Source organism: Macrobrachium nipponense, chromosome 14, assembly GCF_015104395.2.
Source record: "Macrobrachium nipponense isolate FS-2020 chromosome 14, ASM1510439v2, whole genome shotgun sequence".
NCBI classification, from domain to species: Eukaryota; Metazoa; Arthropoda; class Malacostraca; order Decapoda; family Palaemonidae; genus Macrobrachium; species Macrobrachium nipponense.
This window is the reverse complement of record NC_087207.1, coordinates 73,747,985-73,770,954: the sequence shown is the minus strand read 5'-3', so window position 1 is coordinate 73,770,954 and position 22,970 is coordinate 73,747,985.

Genomic DNA, 22,970 nt, shown 5'->3' with positions numbered 1-22,970 from the left:
ATTAAACTTTAAGAACTCCGATTTTAGTTTGTTTGAAAAATACTTTGTGAATTTCATGAAATTTGCCACAGCACTTAATGTTGTATGTTATCTGTGACAAAGTTATAATTCCAAACTCTTTGATGAGTCTTACCAATTCTAGAAAGAAATTAGATTTTTGTTAATATATATCCTTCACGCTACATTATGATCCAATTTTATATATGTGTGTGTATTTGAAAAGCTCCAGATGAGGTTCATATTCGTTCATTATTTTCAAAACACCGGAGCAGAGAAGCATCAAATCTCATCAAAGGACTCAACAAATGGTAACAGGATATATTTACAAATTACTGATAATTCAGAGTTTTCATTTTATATTTCCTCACCTAATTAGAACCGATATTAAAATTCATGCCTTGAACATTTAAAAGAGAAAAAATTTTGACCTCCCGAAAAATCATTTCTAATATGATTCCTTACTAATTACCGGCACCCTCGGGCTTTGGGAAATCATTTAAATGAACGAAACCAATTCAATTTTATCTTTCACCCCGAAGCCGTCTAGACCTAAAAAAATACCATTTGAAGTTGATGTCGTCCTCAAAAAATTCCCCAATCTTTATCAAAGCGTTTGTCCGAAGGAAAAAAATGGGAAGTGGTATATATTTTTCTTTTTATGATGGGCGAGCGAGTGGGTTGAATACTTTCCTAGCAATCTGGTAGCCCGAGTTCGCTCCCTGCTGCCGCCAAGGCGGAACTAGAGGAATTCATTTCTGATGATTAGAAATTAATTTCTCCAAGTGGTTCGGATCCCACGATAAGCTGGTGGTCCCGTTGCTAAGTAACCAGTTCGTTCCTAGCCACGTAAATAAAATCTAATCCTTTGGGTCAGCCCCAGGAGAGCTGTTAATCAGCTCTGTGGTCTGGGTAAACTAAGATATACTTAATTTATGATAGACGATTGGGTTGCGTACTCGCCCACCAATCCGGTAACCCGAGTTCGCCAATGCTAAACCTGAAGAATGCATTTCTGGTGAATAAAAAGTCATTTCTCGTTGGATTGGGTTCGGATCACACAATAAACTGTAGGTCCCGTTGCTAAGTAACCAGTTCGTTCCTAGCCACGTATATGAAATCTAATTCTTCGGGCCAGTCCTAGGAGAGCTGTTGATCAGCTTAGTGGTCTGGTTAAACTAAAATACATTTTTTTTTTATGATGGACCAGCCTTCAAAAAGCGAATGGGCTCAGGCAAGGGATAGTTTGACGCACGGTGCGAATGAATAATAAGCTCTCTAGCAATTGTGTCAAAGGTTAAGAACACATAGTTCTGCTTTTTGTTAGAGTAGAGTAGAGTAGTGCTCGTCTCAGTTCCTGACCGACTGTAATGAAAACCCCTTTTTGATTTACACAAACCAGCAACCAACAGCAAAGGTGAAATCTGTAAGACATTCACAGAACCAGATGACGTCTAATATAAAACAGAGAAAACAATAATGCAGAATGTTTTTGATATTGTTTCTGAAACGATTCAGTCAGTCCTGTTCGAGGTTTCATGGTAAAAAGGGAAATTCAGATGAGAGAATTCAAATGAGATGCGAGAGTTTCCGTTTTCTTTAAAAGTTGGTTGGTCATTTGCTTGTTGGATTGTAGAAAACAGAGTTAATTCCAATTTCCTTTTTCTAAAATGTGGCTTAATTTCATGTTCAGTATCTATAATAAATATATTTTTCCCTGATTCCTCTTTTCCTGGTTCCTCAGCAGTCTGCCGATTTTACGCTAGGTTTGTCTGGATCATTTCCCGATTACATTTAGTGACATTTCAGTATTATTTCACGTGAGGGGATGAGGGTCATTTAGTTGTTTTACATATTACTGTAAATCATTTTGGTGTTGGGGAGCGGATGATGATATTCTCTTTCTTCCACATTACTTTTCACCCTCTCCTAACAATTGATTCATAGTGCAACTGCGAGGTTTTCCTCTTGTTGCACCTCTTGCTGTCAATTTCCGTTTCAAATGCTGAATTACCTCGTAGGTCCCAGTGCTTGGCCTTTGGCCTAAATTCTATACTCAATTCAAATCAATTGAAGAAAAATCTCATCTCTACTTACCTCATAGTATGATTAACTCTATTACTACCAGCTATTGCCCATATTATTTATAATTAGACCATAGATGTTAGCCGTCTAGGTCCAAAATCAAAGATGTTACCCATCTATGTCCAAAATCTTTAACTATTATGACAGAAGTTGACTCTTTCAGGTGTAATTTTACAGTTTCATCAATACGCTCCGTCAGTGGTAGATTACCCAACAGGCTAAACTAGGCTAAGCCCTAAGTGGCCCCCTAGCTTGGGGTTCCCCATGGCCTCTAACTGGGATATAATATTAATAATTGTATAACTGCAAAAAGAGTGGTAGGCCAGGAGAGGAACTGGAGGCCTATTTTGTAAAACATTTCGGTCCCAGTATTCCTGTCAGCTGCAGTGCTATTCCTGCCATTATGGAGACTTGGGCAGTTGCCATTTTGAGCTTAGTTTGTATCTGATTTTGGCTGGGTATAGTGACAACTGAGAAACTTATGTTTTATCTGTATACCATCATGCAACAATATTATGTATTATGCGTATGCTTTCATGCAGCCAACATCAGCTAATGTATGGTGAGCTGTGAGCAATCTGTGTTGGGTGTACTCAGACTAGACACTTAAGATTATGGTTCCTGTTGTGGTGGGTAGGCTTGTGGCCGCATTATATAGTTCGGTTAATCTGCAGAATACGGTATACATAGTTAAGAAGGCATTTGCAAAAGATATGTGTGAGTCTAGATTTCTCATTTTTGACATAGAGTTAAAAGAAATCCTTGAATGTCTTCACCTTTCGCAATATAATCATCTCTCCCATCAGCGCCAGTAACAGCATCTACATTCGACCACACAAGGTCATTAATAAAAAATAATATCTTTCTCCTGAAACTCCTGATTCCGTTCTTATAAATTCCGCTCTAGCGAGCCCCGCCAGGAAGAGAAACAGAGACGAAAGGAGTGAGAGAGAGAGACAGAGAGAGAGAGAGAGAGAGAGGGAAAAGAAAAAAAAAAGTGCAAATACGCAAATTCTCCCGCAGCCATTTAGCTCGAAGAAATGGGTCACTCACGGCTCGAGTGAAAACAAAGGCCCGACTCGTTTTTTCCTTACGGAAAATATGTGCCGCGAATGATTTCCCGGGAGGCCTGATTAATCCCAGAATATTCATTATTTTCCCCGAATTCTTCGCCCGGACTGCCGCCGCCGACGCGTGACGTCGAGACTAAATTAGGAGAATTCCTCATCTTCCTCCCCCCAAAAAATAAAAGAAGACGTTGGAGAGAGCGAAAAGAAAAGGATTAAGAAGATTATGTTCTTTGATATTATGAATGTTGTGTGAATGTTTCGCTCCTGGTATCCGTTGTATCCGTTTGTCGGTCGGTTATATATTTACTTGTTTGATGTGTCAGCGATTTCATTGCAAAAACCTCTTTGCATCCTGTGTGACTTTGCTATTTTTTTATGTCGTAATGAATGATGGTTCTGATTATCAACCAGTTCAGCGCCTCAGTGGCGTGATCGGTATGGTCTTGACCTGCCACTTCGGTGGCCGCGAGTTCGATTCTTGGGCATTCCATTGAGGTGTTAGAGATGTGTACATCTGGTGATGGAAGTTCACTCTCTACATGGTTTGGAAGTCACATAAAGTTGTTGGTCCCGTTGCTGGATAACCACTGGTTCCGTGGAACGTCAAAACACCATACAAACAAAGTAACCAGTTCGCCCTTCCACTTCCATGCCAATAAAGAATTTCTTATTTAACAGTGATTTCGACGTTAGATGCGATATTGAATTTATGACATGTCCTTCGTACAAATGAAAGCTTATTATTGTTGGAGTAAATGGCGCATAGTTCAAACAGCAAAGTGTCATTCATTTTGATTTTCCAGTTCTGTACGAAGAACTTTCCGGCGTCAACTCAGATGAACTTAAATGAAACAGCTCCTCTCTGGACGAGTCGGTTGCGTACTTGCCTACCAATCTGGTAGCCCGAGTTTGCTCATCGCTGGCGCCAGCGCGGAATCAGAGGAATTATTTCTGGCGTTTAGAAATTCATTTCTCGATATAATGTGGTTCGGATCCCACAATAAGCTGCAGGTCCCGTTGCTAAGTAACCAATTGGTTTCTAGCCACGTAAATAAAAATCTAATCCTTCTGGCCAGCTCTAGGAGAGCTATTAATCAGCTCGGTGGTCTGGGTAAACTAAGATGTACTTTGAATGAAAAGAAGTTAAAGCGGATGTTATCGTGCTGATACGTTGTTAAAATTAGGTTAGAATTTTGTTCCCTGGCCTTCTATAGCTTAATGTATTATCAAGTGCGGTTGCAAATAGTAGGTAATGTTAGTTTTTATGAATTGTAACCGTAAGGCATAACGGCAATATAAGAGCATACAACCTGTAATTACATTTTCATAACCATAACTTAGCCATGCCACTTGTTATCACGTAGAGTAAAACGACAAAAGGAAATGAAAACCTTGGAAACATATCACCATAATAACATATAAATGATGCATGCAGACTTTTTGCATTTTTGTTATGTATCCTGAACTGCTCAATATTATCATTGAAATGTAAATGTATAATAAAAGATGAAAAACAAATAAATAAAGAACAGGAGATGCAAAAACTTGGATGGTAAACGTTAATGAAAGATAAGATGATGAAATTGTTAAAATGAATTGCCTACGAATTATTCTTGATGTAAGAAGCACCGAAGGGATCAGAAATACAAAGACTCATAAAAGCGGTCGAAACTTGGCGTAGGGGAAAGAGTGGATCCTGTTGTTGTGAGATAGATTCTTCATGTGGAGGATAATAAAAAGCGGCAAAATTTTTAAATGCTTCAATGTTCGGAAGGTTAGAAAGAAAATGAAGGAAAAATAAAAAAAATCTATAAAGTCCTAGCTATTTGTAATGCTGTAACTATATAAAAGGAATGACGTTCACATCAGGAGGTTTAATAGTTGCTGGTAGTTATACTTTGAATGTGTATGGATTGGCTTTATTTTTTTTAATTATATATATATATATTTTTACACAGATTCATACTGACGCATGAGAGACATTTCCGTAAAAACACTAAAGGCACATATGAAACCGAACCTTAAGGTCAACTTGAAGTCAACTTGACCTATTAATATTTATCGCTTAGTGTCGCTGAGAGACGATTTAATTTTCATTGACTGTGCAGGTAATTAATGTTCGAGGATTTGAAATTTAATCACTGTCTCCTCTTGTTATCACAGGGAGATGTGCTATTATTGCCTCGTTTTATTCAAGACATATGCATCATTTATAAGCTCCGTGTACCTTTATTCATGTTGATGGTACGAAGGGAATAATCATTTGTACATTACAAGGTCACCATTCTCAACTTTCTCTCATTACTTGTAGTAAGTCTCGCTCTCCTTAATTAAATCGCCGCGGGTGAGATGATGTAGTTTTGGTCAATTTTTAAATATGATTTGATAATATATATCTTATCTTTTCTCATTTCCATGTGGTCATTTTCATATTCTCTGGTGTGAGTGACACTGTCCAATATTATATTTCAAATTCTCTCTCTCTCTCTCTCTCTCTCTCTCTCTCTCTCTCTCTCTCTCTCTCTCTCTCTCTCTCTCTCTCTCTTAATAAGGGTGTTTTTATTTTATTTTATTACTTAATATCTTTTTACATGTATAAGTCACGGTGTGAAACACCGTTTGAAAAGAAAGTGGCGATGGAATTGGGCACTAAACAAGAAAATGGATTTTGATTTGCTATTTTGGAAAATGAAGCTATATTAAAAACGAATATATTCTAGTTTATCTTTGTACATGATTCAGTTACTTATGCCTGATAAATTCGCCCAACAACAGCATACGGGAGTATAACAGCAAAGATTATTTAAGTTATATTTTTTATTCCTCGTTTACACTCCATGTGATTTGTTGGGTTCCATTTTATTTACGTTTTGCGTGTGATTTTCTTTCAAGTCACGGTGCAACAAGGCTTTATCCGACCTCCAGCTTACGCGAGGCGCGTTCTAAAATCTATGGTCAAATAGAGCGTTCTTTCACCAACTAAAATTAAAATAAATACGCTATGTTTTATTAGAAATAATTGTTCAGTACTGTTTAACATGTATATTATTTATTTTTTTTTACATTTTCATTCTAATAAATAAGTCCTAGATATCGTATCCTAGAATTCCTGTATCTTTAACTCGACGCGAAACACCTTTTTTAGACCTTTTTAGGCTTGCCATAGACCTTTCCTACCCACCCTTATTGTTCTTAGTTTCCCAAGATTTCTTTTTCCTCAGAAACCCATTTGTCAAATACATTGCTCATTTTTAACTATACTCTGCTTTTTTCCATCTGTCCATCCGCCTTTGGTGTTTTAGTATGGTAACACTGCGTCCCGGGCTTACATTCAACAATTATAATAACATCCTATTTCGAATATTAACGGTGTAATTCGCATACAGTGAATTATTAAAACACTTTTCAGTTGGAAATGTACACCCAGAAATCCTTTTATTTACCTAAAACTTACACATAGCGTAACTACTATCTAAAGCCCGGGACGCAGTGTTACCATACAAAACACCACAGGTGGATGGACAGATGGAAAAAAACAGAGTATAGTCGAACTTTAGGTCCGGTGAATACATTTATTTCATGCCCATTTCTATGACAGAGAAGAGGGACAGACGCCCCCAAATCTCCACGCAAGACTAAAACCATTAAAATCATAACGGAAAGACAATCTCAGGGTTTTCCCTAATCTATTGAGACATCATTATCCACAGGTTGCAAGTTCATTAGATGCAAATATTTCGCTTCCATTATCATTAACAATGAATGTGGTGTTCCCGGCTTAAATTTAATCCGGCTCCCCTTGTTCTCAATGGGATATAGAGTCCGTCCACTTGCTTTATTATACGTATGTGCACTATTTAGCCATTCCCTGCGTCTTCATATACGATCGAGGAAATATGAACGTGTTAAATACGCTGTCACTGTAGTTCCAACCTCTCTCTTTTTGTCTTTATCGATGATTCAGAATTTTCTTTGTTAATGCGCTTCCTAGAATCTTAGTTTAATTATATCCTGAAGGTTCAGTTAATGCGATCGTATCTCATTGAATAAGATTAGCGGTAGATCCAGTTATTATTATTGTATCACTGGAATGTAAAGTTTCTAGAGCATTTTCTCTCTCTCTCTCTCTCTCTCTCTCTCTCTCCTCGTCAAGTTCGCAGCAGAATCTAGGATATGTATGATTCTTTGCACCCATTAATAAAGAACTATATGGCATTACATGCTATCTTTATTATTTTTACAGTTATTCACATAACACATACACGCAGTCACACGTACACAAACACACACACACACACACACACACACACACACACACACACATATATATATATATATATATATATATATATATATATATATATATATATATATATATATATATATATATATATATATATCAATGTTTATCTTACAAAGCTGTACTATTTATATTTGTTAGGAAATCAAAGCTTTTAGGAGAATGATTACGTGTGAATAATATTGGGAAGTTATTTACCATCCATATTTTCTAAAGAAAGAAATATTGAGGTTATTTTTATGTAGATTATTTATTATTTGGGTAAAAACTGATTCATATATTTTCTAATTTGGTCGTTATTCCCATCCATCTAATGACTGAGAGAGAGAGAGAGAGAGAGAGAGAGAGAGAGAGAGAGAGAGAGAGAGAGAGAGAGAAATTCAGAATCTTTAGATTTCCATTTTGTACCATAGTATTTCGCATGCATATTAATGCTTCTTTTTCTTGTTACTTGGAAAAGAGAATCTAGTTTCTTTTATTGTTTACTTTTCATTTATTCCAAAATGGATCTAGATTCCCAAGATAATTGTATCACCTTATTTGAAAGCTTCGATCCAAATTAAGATGTAACAGTTAAAAAAGGAATCGCTTAGTTTTTTTTTTTTTCTGGCACCGAGAGGTTTTTATTCACGACAGTTTTGTTTCGCTTAAATGATTAATTTTTTAATATCGAGAAGTTTTTTTTTCTTTATCACCGAAAACTTTTTTTTAATTACCGATTTTTTTTTATCACCGAGAAATTTCTTTTAATCACCGACTTTTTTTTCACCGAGAAATTGTTTTTAATCATCGATTTTTTTTTTTATCACCGAGTTTTTTTTTTTTTTTTTTATCACCGAGAATTTTGTTTATCACCGAGAGATTTTCTTATCACCGATAATTTTTTTTTTTAGCACCGAAAGTTTTTTTTTATCAAGATTTTATTTGATCACCGAGAGGTTTTTTCCCAAAAGGTGTTATATATCACGACAGAATTACTTTTTCATCAGCGAGAGGTTTTTTCATCACCCCGATAAAAAAAAAAATTCAAAAAGACGTTTCACAGACAGTTCCAGTTACCATTAAGATTTTCTAATAAAAGTGTATATATATATATATATATATATATATATATATATATATATATATATATATATATATATATATATATACGTTAGATTACTTTTGGTATGAAATATCGGAATATGAGAGAGAGAGAGAGAGAGAGAGAGAGAGAGAGAGAGAGATTTGAGTTTAAAACAACTATATCGGTTATTTACAGTCACTCTTATTTCCGCGAGACACAACTCTTCAACATTTCTCCCCCAGTGAGTCCTGCCTGACCTTAGGCCACCTCTCGCCCTGCCACTTCATATCAATCAAGTATCATTGCCTTGGATTCTTTTCCTCAGTCGACCTCTTCCCCGGTGGGCAGAGGGGGAGACTTTACCCGCCATTTCCGCACCCCCCCATTAGTTTTCTGTAAAAGGGAACTATTGAGATGGCTGTTTGTCTGTCCGTCCGCACTTTTTCTTTCCGCCCACAGATCATAGAAACTGCTGAGGCTAGAGGGCTGCAAACTGGCATATTGAACATCTAGTACCCTTCAATCATCAAACATTCCAAATTGCCGCCCACTAACCTCAGTTGTTTTAATTTTATGTAAGGTGAAAGTTAGCCATGATTGTGCGTCTATGGGCGCCGGGAGCAAAGGCCACCCCCGGGCCGTGGCCGAAAGTTTCATGGGCCGTGGCTGAGAGCTTCATACACCATTATGCGTCGTACAAAAAAAAAAAAACTCGATTTTTAACTGCTTTGGTATCGTTTTCTCTTTTCAAAGACAATGCCTGCTTCTGCTTCATGGGCCGTGGCTTAGAGTTTCAAGGGCCGTGGCTAAGAGTTTCATATGCCATTACTCGCTGCACAAAGAAAAAAATCGATTTTAACTACTTTGGTGTCGTTTCACCCTTTTCAAGAAATGCCATGAAGGTAAATATCATCTCGTCATGAAATGTTAAGCAAAAACGTAAAGAATGCCTCCAGGGACCGAAAATAAATATTGAAAACGTTTGAGTGAGCCAATCTAAGGACTGATTCCTTTAGGATTCCTGTCATGTGTGGTGCGTTATGTGACATTTTTTCACTCAGTTTTTCAGTCATAGTCGTGACAGAGTCTCACCTCAGTTGTTTATTGATGCATATTTGCTTTATTTCGCCATTTCGGTTTTGAGTTTTGTGCAGAACACGAAAGAGTTTTTTTTTTTTTTTTTTTTTTTTTTTTTTTTTTTTTTTTTTAGCTGATAGGTAAGATGGGTGAAAGAAGAGTGAGGGTAGTTAGCTAGCTAACCTTGGTAGGGAATAGTTTAGAAAGTTAAGTATTAGTAAGAGTAAGGTAAAGTGGGGTTTATCCACGATTATATTTGGGTAAGGGTATTTTCAATAGCTAATATTAACATAATACAATAATGATTATACATTATATGACATGGTGAATTGTACAGATTACATATTTTATGAATTTTTGATTCACTAATATAATCATATTTAATAAAGTTCCAATTTTCTAACTCTAAACTTAATTTTAATTATCATAATGATTTTGCATCATATCTACATATTAAATTCTACAAATTACTTTTTCACAAGACATTTCTTAATTAATAGTATAATGGTCGAGGTTCATCGCGATGAATATATGAAGATACTCTTCTCCACCATCTGTGGTCTGTGTTGTTTGGGTCAAGGTTTCTCTCTTCTGCTTCTGATTCTTCTACTCATTCACTATTGTATTGAACTAGTTTACTCCATATATTGGTTGCCAGTCTGTATAATCTCTGATTAATTGGTTCTACTTTGTATTTTTTATGTATTTGTTCTATATTCAGATCGTCATCTTCTTGATTGTTTCTCACTGCAGACCTTAGAATCTTATTTAGGAATTTTTGTAATGCACTTATATTGGAAGTCGATGCTAAGCACGTGGGTATTGGTGGATATTCCATTATTGGTCTGATTAGGCTTTTGTAGAAATGGATTTTGATAGATGTGTTCATATTCCTAAACCTTTTCAGCTTTGTATTTTGTGTTCTAGCTATCCTTAGCCTTTCTCTCACATGTCTCGATATTCCCCTTTGTCCGAATAGCATTCCTAGTATTCTTGTACTTTTAGTAAAATTCATTGGTTGTTGGTCTACCAATATTTGTGCAGGTTTGTATGCAGATACCGATACTAGTTGGAATTTGGATTTATTTGTCTTTATCTTCCGCTTCTTTTCAAATGGATTTATTCTTTCAATTTGGTTAATTGTTTTTTGTGCTACTTGTCTTTTCAAATTTGGGTCCCTTCTCCTTGTACGTTTTTCTGGGTGTATGACTATTTGAGTTATATCATCTGCAAAGCAGACATCAGTACAGTACTCTGGTGGTGGAGTCATATCTGATGTATATAATATGAATAATTTTGGACTGAGTACAGATCCTTGTGGGACTCCACTTAGTAACAGGAATGGATTCCCTATGTAATTTAGTGACTTGATTGCTGCTGTTCGATCTTTGATGAAGTTGCATAGTATTTTCTCAAAAATGCCTGGAAGTCCTTGTATCCATACTTTGTCAAATGCCTTTGTTATATCTCTACATACTAGGTTGCATAAGTATCTACTTCTTTGTGACAATGCAATGCTCTCATATATTGTTGCTATTGCAATCTGGGTTCCTCTTCCTTTTCTAAATCCATATTGACTTTTATTGTGTAGCTGATTACCTTCTAGGAACAACACTAGTCTGTTGTTTATTATTTTTTCAAATATTTTGCCAGATATTTCTAGTAGTGATATTGGTCTAAAATTATCCCCTAAACCTGGCACGTATCTTTTCCTGGTTTGGGTATCAATATCATTATTGCATTCTTGAATATAATTGGAAAATATCCCATTGAGAGAGCCCAATTGTATATTTCTCTCAATTTTTCAAGTGCAATATCTGTTAAATTTTGAATTATGGCCTTGTTAATTCCACTTCTTCCTGGTGTCTTGTGTTTAAAATTTTTAATTATTATTTTGATATCCCATAATTCTATTTTCCTTGTTAGAGGGCAGTCTTCATTGAGTCTGTTTATGTCGGCTGCATGATGCGGATTCGTTCTGTGTCTATGTTGTTCAATGAATTCATTGACTATTGTCTCATGTTGGTTGTCGAAATTTTGGTTATCCTCCTGCGTTATCTGGAATATTTCCTGACAGTAGGTCTTGTGCAGTACTTCTTTCTCTTGGTCATCATAGATTTTCATATTCCTATGCTTTATGTATGGCGATGTATTAGTTTTGCTTCCCATCAGTCTTGCAACTGAGTTCCAGAAATGTTTTGGGTTATTGTACTGTATTTGTGTATTTTTTATTAAGTCTTACCAATTTTGATGATATAATCTTGAGTTTTCTTGTACTAACTGTTCTTGTAATGATACATATCTTCTCATCAATGTGTTGTTCCAACCTGTTATAAGTACTGTGTTTTGGATGTTGTTGTAGTGCCATTGTATCAATTTTAACTTATCACTACTAATAGGGTGTGGAAGTGTTGTGTATTTAGTTATGGGTATATGATTTTTTATAGCTTCCTCTATATTTTTATACCATTCTTCAAGTTCTTCGTCAACTATTTCTTTTGTTATTTCTATTTCATTTGAATTTTTTGTTGGTTGTCTACTCATTTTTCCTTCTATTTCATTTTGAAGCCTTCCCGCTTGCTCTTTTTATATTTGGTATTTCTAAGGATGGAATCATTATTGGATTTGTTGACAATGTGATTACCATTGGTATATGATCGGAGGAGGTTGCTCGCCCTCTTGTAATGGCAATATTGAGGTGAATTTTTTTTTTACTAATATTATGTCTGGCTTACCTTTTCTGTCATTTGCTACGAAAGTATCAAAATCAGGTCCTAAGTGAATGATATTCTTTTTATTTATTAATCTGACAATTTCTTTACCTGCGTAATTGGATTGCCTGTATCCAAATAGTTGGTGTCTGGCATTTAAATCTGCAATGAGATAGGTAGGTTCCCTCTTGTTCATTAACTTCATTACATCTGGAAGCGGGAAATAATGTCTTCTTGGCGGCTTGTAAGCTGTAGCGATCACTATTGGTCCTTTGTTAGTTTGAATTTGGACTGCTAAAAAGTCATCTTGGAAATCGCCTATTATCTTATGTCTAATATTATTCCTGATTGCTATTGCTATTCCTGCAAAGGGTTCATCAGCAAAGTTTTGCGTATATGTATTATATCCAAACATTTTCATAGTTTCATTTCGTTTCATACCATGCTCATTGATTAATATTATGTCGGGGTCTTCTTCTCTATATATATTGTATAATTCAAATTTCTTTGTTTTCCAAGATTTCACGTTGTGTTGAATTATTTTAATTCTTCGCAGAGTCGAGTCCATTTGAGTTACAGTGGTCTAATAATTGTTCTTTTTATTTTATTTTTTTTTTTCCGTTTCCTGGTATTCTTGGCCACTGGCGTAGTATTATATATTATATATATAATATATATATCTATATATATAATATATATATATACATTATATGTATTATGTATTATATATTACATATGTATATGTATATATATACATATAATACATATATGTTAATGTATATATATACATATATGTATATGGTATTATATATACTTATATGTAATATGTATAATATATTTAGTATATGATATAGGTATAGTATATATATATATATATATTATGTATATATATATGTAAGTATATATATATATATATGTATATGTATATGTATATATAGAATGTATTATATACTATATATAATAGATATATATATATATGTATATATATATACTATATATATATATATATATTATTAATATTATGTATATATATTATGTATATATATATATATATGTATATATATTAATGGTATATATATAGCTATATATATGTGTATATATATATATATATATATATATAGGAGATAATATATATAAGATACCATATGTATATAATATTATATGTATGTATATATATACATATATGTATATGTATATATATATATATTATATGTTAGGTATATATACAATTTATTTATAATATCTTCTATATGTATAGTATATATTATACATATATGAATATATATATAATGTAGTATAATATTAATTATATATATATAATGTATATATTCTAAGTGATATCTCATATGTATAATATAATATTATATATTGTAGATGATAATATATTATTCTAATATGATATATATATATGGTATAAATATTATATAGTATGTATATTATATAATATATAATATATAATGGATATATCATAGATATATTATAGTATATAGAATGGATATAGATTATAATATATGGTATATTATGAAGAATATTAATAATATAAATATATATGTATAATAGATATATGTATATATTATATGTATATAATATATATATATTAATATATATATATATATAGATATATGTGTGTTATATATATATATATATATATTATGTGTGGTATATATATATACTATTATGATGTGTGTGTAATAATAATATATATATATATATATATAGTGTGTGTGTATACTCTATATAGCTTATATCTATATATATATAGTGTGTGTGTATATATATATATGATATTATATATATATAGAGATATACCCATAATATATATATATACTATATATTATATATATACATATAATATATATATATGTATATATATATTTATATCTTATATATATATATACTGTATATATACATGTTGTTATATGTATATATATATATATGTATAGTATCTATATACATATGTAAATCTATATATATGATATATATATATATTAGTATATATATATCTATATATATATATATATCTGTATCTATTGTATATATATATATATATGTAAATATATATATATATATATTATATATATGTATCTATATTATAATCTCTTTTATATATATAATGTATATATATATCTCCTCTGGTCTATGTTCTGTATCTTCTATATGTCTCTCTATATATCTCTTCTATATATCTCTATGTCTCTATCTATATATGTATCTATATATAATCCGCTGTCTTCTAATCATTATATATCTTCTCTATGTCCTATATATTCTTATTCTTATCTCTATGGTATATCTATATATATATGGTATATATCTCTCTTATGTGGTCTTATATATATTCTGTCTATATATATTATCTATTTATATATCTATGTCTATCTCCTCTCGTCTATGTCTTCCTCTCTCTCTCTCTGTATATATATAATATATATATGTCTTCTCTCTTATAATGGTCTCTATATCGCTGTCTATCTCTATCCTCTCTCTTATATCTATCCTATATATCTCTATCACTCTTATCATCTGTCTATATCTCTCTTCTCTGTGTATGGGTTATATATCTAATCTATATCTGTGTGTCTCTCTCTTATATAATATATCTATATATATATATATATGTATATATATATATGTGTCTCTCTATCTCTCTTCTCTCTATTTCGCTCTCTCTCTATCCTCTGTTGTGTCTCTCTCTATCGCTCTCTCTATGTGTTGTGTATATATATATATATATAATGTGTGGTGTTCTATTATAATATATCTATATATTATGTGGTGTGGTATATAATCTATATCCTCTCTCTATATCTATATATGTGTTGTCTCTCTCTTCATCTCTCTCTCTCTCTATCTCTCTCAAACTGTCTATATATATATATATATCATATATATCTAATAATAATATATCTATATATATATTCTATTAATCTTATATATATATATGTCTCTCCTCTCTTCTCCCCTATCTCTCTCTGTTCTTATCTATCATATATAATATCTATATATATCTGTATCTATGTCTATATTATATATATAGTCTATATATATATGTCTCTATCTCTTTCATCCTCTCTCTATATCTGTCTCTCTTCTCTCTTCCTATATACCTATATATATATCTCTATATGTCTCTCTCTCCCTCTCTATCATATCTTATATGTATATATATATATATATATCTATATATCCTCTCTATCTTATATCTATACAATATATCTATATATATATATACCTATATATATATATATACTATATACTATATATATTATCCTAATATATACTATATATATATATCTATATCTATATATTATATATATATATCTATATATATTCTCCTCTATATATATATATATATATATCATCTATATAATATATCTACTTATATATATATGGTTATATATATATATATATTAGTATATATAATATATATATATTTTATATACACACACACACACACACACAACATATATATATATATATATTACAGTATATATATAATATTTGTTTATATATATTATTATATATTAATTTAAATTATATATATATATTATAATATGCATATACATATATATATATATATATACCTTATATATATACTATATAATATAATACTAGATATATATACACATAATATTATTAATATTTATATATATATATATATATACATATATATATATATATGATATATATATATTATATAGATATATATTATATACTGTATATATATTTGTTTATGATATTATTTATTTAATATATCTATGTACTTATTTTAAATTATATTATATATATATATATTATATATATGTAATATTATATAAGATTATATACTATCTATTATATTATCTAGGTTATTATACATATATATAATATAAGATATATATACATTAATATATATATATATATAATACTATATAAATTAATATATATATATATATATATATATATATACCTAGATAGTATATATATATATATATATATTATATACATAATATATATATACCATAATATATATATATATACATAATTATATTATAGATGTATATATATATATATATGATATATTTATATAACATATAATATATATATCTATATATATATTATATTATATAATATACTATTATATATATATATATATATATATATATACATATATATATATATTGTGACGGCTTTATGGCCAAGGTTCAGAGAATACAAATGTTCTTCCATAGGTCACATAAAATAAGTAAGGAAAGGTTTAATTTCAAATATTTAATATTGAAACAGTTTACATAATTACGTTAATCCCTTTCATACCGTATAAAACAAGAAACAAAAACAATCTTGCACCGCACAAATACCAAAATCAATAAATCTTAATAAACTAAATTTTAAATATAAGTTACGTTATCAGTTTCACTAAGGTTCACTCAAAATTTATATAAAAGAACATCAATACATTACAAAAAACTGAAGAATAAGAAGACAGCTACTCCTATAGGACACTTATCACAGTAGAGGACCATGTGAGACTAACTATGCATGAAATAGATGGTCCGAAGAAAACTAAAAGAAGGCGGGGAAAACCAAAAGCACTCTGAAAACGGGATAACTAAAAATGCAACCAGGGATCTTAAAAACAGGTACAGGAATGAACTGTATATTTCCACAAAAACGAAAATTATAGCTATATACAAAATTAAGATGCCAATCTGGCAGATGGGTGACAATATATATATATATATATATGTGTGTGTGTGTGTGTGTGTGTATGTGTTTAATTGTTTATTTAAACGGAATATGACCGACTTTTCCAAACAATGAAAACCATTCTTTCATTGCGTTCTGTGAATGCCGGCAATCACTAACATATTTCCTGATGTCTGACTGTTTAAATTAGGTACATTGTCTTGTATGTCATTGTATACGTACACAATCAACTCTAATAACAGATCCGTTTTGTAATTTAAATATTCCAGTAGTCCCAGCGATTTATTCTTTTTATTTCATTATAGAATATTTCATGATTGGTAAAAACCTCACAGTTTTTTTCGATCAACACTATTTTTTATTGCATTTGCATTCGCTTTTTCTACATCAAAGAGAAATTTTGCTTTATGTTTCGGCCTTATTGTACTAAGAAAAGAAATAAAAAATAAAACAGCATTTGTATTTTTGTCGCTGTACTGGCTTTTCATTAGTTTGATGTACAAATTTAATGAACATTTCTTATCATTTTACTTTTATGAAGAAATCCTTCTTTTTCTGAAGATTTTTTTCTTTTTTTATGACTTATCCTTCTCAAAGTGATCCTTTTTTATACATAGAGAAAGGATAATTTCTAAACATACAGTTTTAAACCTCCCGGAAAAAATATTAACCAGATGTTATTTCATAACGAGATGTAGGTGACCTCTGTAATGGAGTGGATTATATTGGCCCCTGGCGCTATGCCCAGTATATTTCATTTGAAACCTCTAATGAGATTCTGGAATAATGTTGCCATCCAGAGGTTTAGTCACATATGGGAAAATATCACAGTATCACAGTGATTATCAGCAGAGACAATATTGATGCTGTCTCCTCTGTTTAAGCTGCCTGAGGAAAAAATAAAGATATAATCTTGAATATTCAAAATTCCACAGTAGGCAGGACTTGCTAGGTGTAGAGCTTTTAGGATGAAGACAAGAACATATTCGTTTCTGCCTCGTAAACATTTCTCTTTCATCTGCTTGACTAAAATTTCTCGTTGGACGAAAGGTTTACGCCCTCGCCTACCGCTACGGTAGTCGCGAGTTCGATTCCCCGCTCTGCCAACAAGGAATCTGAGTAATTTGTTTCTGGTGGTTAGAAATTATCTCTCGATATAATGTAGTTCGGATTCGACAAAAAGCCGTAGTTCCCGTTGCTAGGTAACCAGTTGGTTCCTAGCCATGTAGAAATATCTAATCTTTCGGGCCAGCCCTAGGAGAGCTATTAATCAGCTCAGTAGTCTAGGTAACTACTAAGATGTACGTACCTGAACTCTGCTTGATTAATATTTAAACCACACTTGTAATCTTCCCTGTGCGAACTTTCAATCTATATAACAAAACCCTCTACTCTGAAGCTACTGATCCACCAATAGTCTCTTGGCCTTTCTAGACCATTCTCTATAACCTTCAGTTTCCCTCTAATCTCAAACATGTCTTGTGATTCTTCTGTCCCTCAAACTGGAGCTCTCTCTGTAGATGGTCAATTTGTAATTTTATCGTTGGCTACTGAATTATTACTTAGCAGGCTACGACCACTGCCACATTTACTCTTAAAACTACCAGATCGTGGATAAACGGAAAACGCTCAGTAGCACTGACCACTTCCCACTTCATACACGTACTACACAAAAGGAACCCCATCCGCACATCGACTCTCTTGACACACACTGCATCACTCTCTCCTGTGATGCACAAACTGTCTTGCTTCTTGGATGTTGATGTTCATAATTTTTTCAACAATTCTTTTACGTCATCTGTCCATAGTCTTCCCTTTCTCCCTTCTCACAGTTTTGTATTGTCTTTTCATTCGCCCATTCATTCGTTCCTCGTGACGAAACCATCTCAAAACACTCTGATCCAAACTTTCGTGTATAATGTATATGTATATATATATATATATATATATATAATATATATATATATATAGTATATATATATACTATATATATATATATATATATATATATATATATATTTTATATATTATATATATATATATAATATATATATATATATATATATATATATATATATATATATGTTATTATATATATATATATGTTGGGTATATATATATGTATATATATATATATATATATATATATATATATATATACATATATATATATATATATATATATATATATATATATATAATATACACACGTACATACATTGATGGATTCCATACTTGCTTTTACTGTACATTCCAGGCGCGTCTCTCTCTCTCTCTCTCTCTCTCTCTCTCTCTCTCTCTCTCTCTCTCTCGCCCTTCCTTCGGTAAGAGGATCACCATGAATCCTGCAGAGGATTTTACGTTGCTGGTGAAGAAAGAGGCTCAAAAATACCCGCTCTCTGTTATGCTATATATCAGTTTTAATTGGATAAAAGCAGCTACCTGCAGCTTTTTGGGTGTAATATCCTCTAATGCTCCCAAAAAGCCTTTGGTAATACATAAAGATCAAAATAATTTTTCTAGGCAACGCCAAAAATGTGATATCGCTGCATGCCCCCCCACATTTTCCTACCAAGTTTATTTATTTCTTTATGGGAGTTACTTTTCTGGACGGCGGGGTATCCAGCGCTCTGCTTCTGTAGGGGAAGAGTTAAGTTTGAGTGCTCTCCTTTTTGTCAGTGTGTATCTTATTCTATTTCGCTTCCCTTAGTTTGTGTTAGAACTTACAACTAAACTTAGATTTATAAATTTTTAGTTATATTTACACACACACACACACACACAAACATATTTATATATATATATATATATATATATATATATATATTATATATATATATATATTAATATATATCATATATATATTATATATAATATATATATATATATATATATATATATATATATATGTGTGTGTGTGTGTGTGTGTGTGCGCGTGTGTGTGTAAGTGTTCGTGTGTGTGTGTGAGTGTTTGTGTGTGTGTGAACCTCTGCATCTACTGACCTTTGCCTGGCCTATGACATTATTCCCTCTATATTAAAAAATATTTAAAAACCTCAGATCTGAACTCACGCTACTTTCCCGTCCCACCAAGAAAAACATTTTTTATGTATTTCAGAAAGTTACTTTTTATACTTGATTCCCCTCCATATTTCCTCTCTGTCACTTATAATCTTTTTTTAAACACACGTTGCCTTTATCTTTTTCAGTCATTTTGTATTTCAATCTAAATCTAACCATAAACCGTTCCTGTTTTTTTTTTTTATAATGATTTCATACATTTAAGCCTTTCCACCCATTCTTCTTTGGGAACCTTTCCCTCGTCTAGACGTGCGTTACACATCTTGGTCAACTACCAACACCTCGTGTACTTCATCCTTCAGCCTCTTAATTGTCTACATTTTTCCTTATCAGTTACATCCAAAAGCATTTTCAAACTTACAGTATCCTTTGCCACTCCTTCACCTTTCAGCTTGGTCTCTTCTGCTTTCACTTAATATTCAAAATTTATAACCCATTGACCCAGTACTTCATTTTGCTTAGAGGCTGTGTGCCTACTTCCATCTGTTATTCTGAGATCCGTCTCCTCTCTCTCTCTCTCTCTCTCTCTCTCTCTCTCTCTCTCTCTGTATTAATAGCTTCCTGTTGTCCACAAAATCCTTGCTCATCTTCTCCCCAATTCAGATTTTCATTTTACATAATTTTTCTCTATCTTATCTTCTTCTTTTATCATCTTAGCCTTGGTCTTCCTTCGAGTCTTGCAGTTGCACCTGAAATTATCTTTGTTTTTTCTTATTATTAATTAGCTTTTCATTTCATCATTGAACTATTCACAATTTATAGTCTCTCTTCCAGTCTCCTAAAACCGCAAATACTCTCTCCTGACAACGCGACCCCTTCCTCGAATTTTACCCAACCCTCTTATGCTCATTCAGTCTCCATGTCTTTAACTCACAAAGCCAATTTCCTGTACATCGTCCGTGTTTGAACTTCTCCCTTTCTTCTCATCGGAATTATTTGGCTTAATTATTCTAACGGATATATGTTCACCATTTCTTCTCCGACTTGGAAACCTCACCTGTCTTCAGTTTTATTTCAACAAAATGCTGATTAGAAATACCTCCAGGCAATACGTTTCTCGCCGCTTGGTCCATCAACTTGCTTTTCCTCATTCTGCGGAGGTATACGTAATCAATAAACTTATTTTTCCTCACATCATCTGTTACCTATTATGCTTATGAATATTTTCCTTTAGAAACCACGTATGAACAGCTTTGAAAACCGCTACAAAATATGTATATCCATTTTCATTTATAACAGGAATTCCAATAACGATCCACTTTTGCATTCTAATCACTCAGCAAAACCAAGGTTTGATATTCTCTAATTCAAGCAAGTCACTGACTGAAACTAAACCAGAACTACTCTGAATCTTATTGTTCCCAGTCCTGTCCCGTGCGGACTTACGAGTACTGCACCTTCTCCAGCTGTGTTCCTGCCACTCAGGGCCAAAGCAACTATACTCTATTTTTTTTCATCTGTCCATCCGCCTGTGGTGTTTTTGTACGGTAACACTGCGTCCGGGCTTTAGATAGTTACATTCAGCTTACATTCAACGATTATGATAATATCCTATTTCGAATATTAACGGTGTAATTCGCACCAGATATCCTTTTATTTACCTAAAACTTACACATAGCGTAACTATCTAAAGCCCGGGACGCAGTGTTACCATACAAAAACACCATAGGCGGCTGGACAGATGAAAAAAAAACAGTATAGTTTCCTTCACTAAGCCAAATCAACCATCATATATCTTTTAACTCCTGCTCTACATGCACTCGCTGTCAAAGCTAAACATAGGGTAACTATTGAAAAAAGAAACCCATCAAATCACTGTGTATAACGTGTTTATTTATAAGTATTTACATTTTATTTTACTCCACACTCCAGTGTGGAGTAAAGTAAAATATAAATACTTATTAGTAACCACGTTTTACACAGTGATTCTGTGGGTTTATTTTTCAATCTTCAGAAGAAAACAGAAAGAAGTTTTTGTTAGGGTAACTATATTTATACAGCAGAATTTAATATGGGGGTTATGGAAACTATGCCTCTAAGCATTAGGTGACTTTCACACCATGTCGATTAGCGATATAGGCTTCTTGTGAAGATCCCTACCTGGCGTTCAAGTGCTCTTTCCTTCTACTGAAAGATCTGTAGTAAAATGTACTACCATAGAAGCAGCAGTAAATAGAATGACTTATCCTATCTGCTTGCATTTTGCCTCAAGAGAGAGGCATCATTATCTGGGGTTATTTCTTCACTCGAGGGAATCCATTCTTAATATCCTACTCTGTCTTGAGGTACTGCGCACTAGATTCTCAGGCTTATTAAAACCTCAATAGGCATAGATTTAACTGAGTGTTCTGACACGTAGATACAGATGCATATATATATATGTATATATATATATATATATATATATATATATATATATATATATATATATATATATATATATAGATATATATATATATATATCTATATATATATATATATCTATATATATATATATATATATATATATATATATATATATATATATATATATATATATATATATATATATATATATCTATATATATATATATATATATATATATATGTATATACACACACACACACATATATATATATATATATATATATATATATATATATATATATTATATATATATATATATATATATAGATAGATAGATAAATGGATAGACAGATAGATAGACTAAAAGGCATATATATAATATATATATATATTATATATATATATATATATATATATATATAGTATATATATACGAGTATATATACGAATATATAGATAGATAGATAGATAGATAGATAGATAGATAGATAGAGAGACCAAAAGGCATGTATATATATAATATATATATATACACACTTTTAGAATC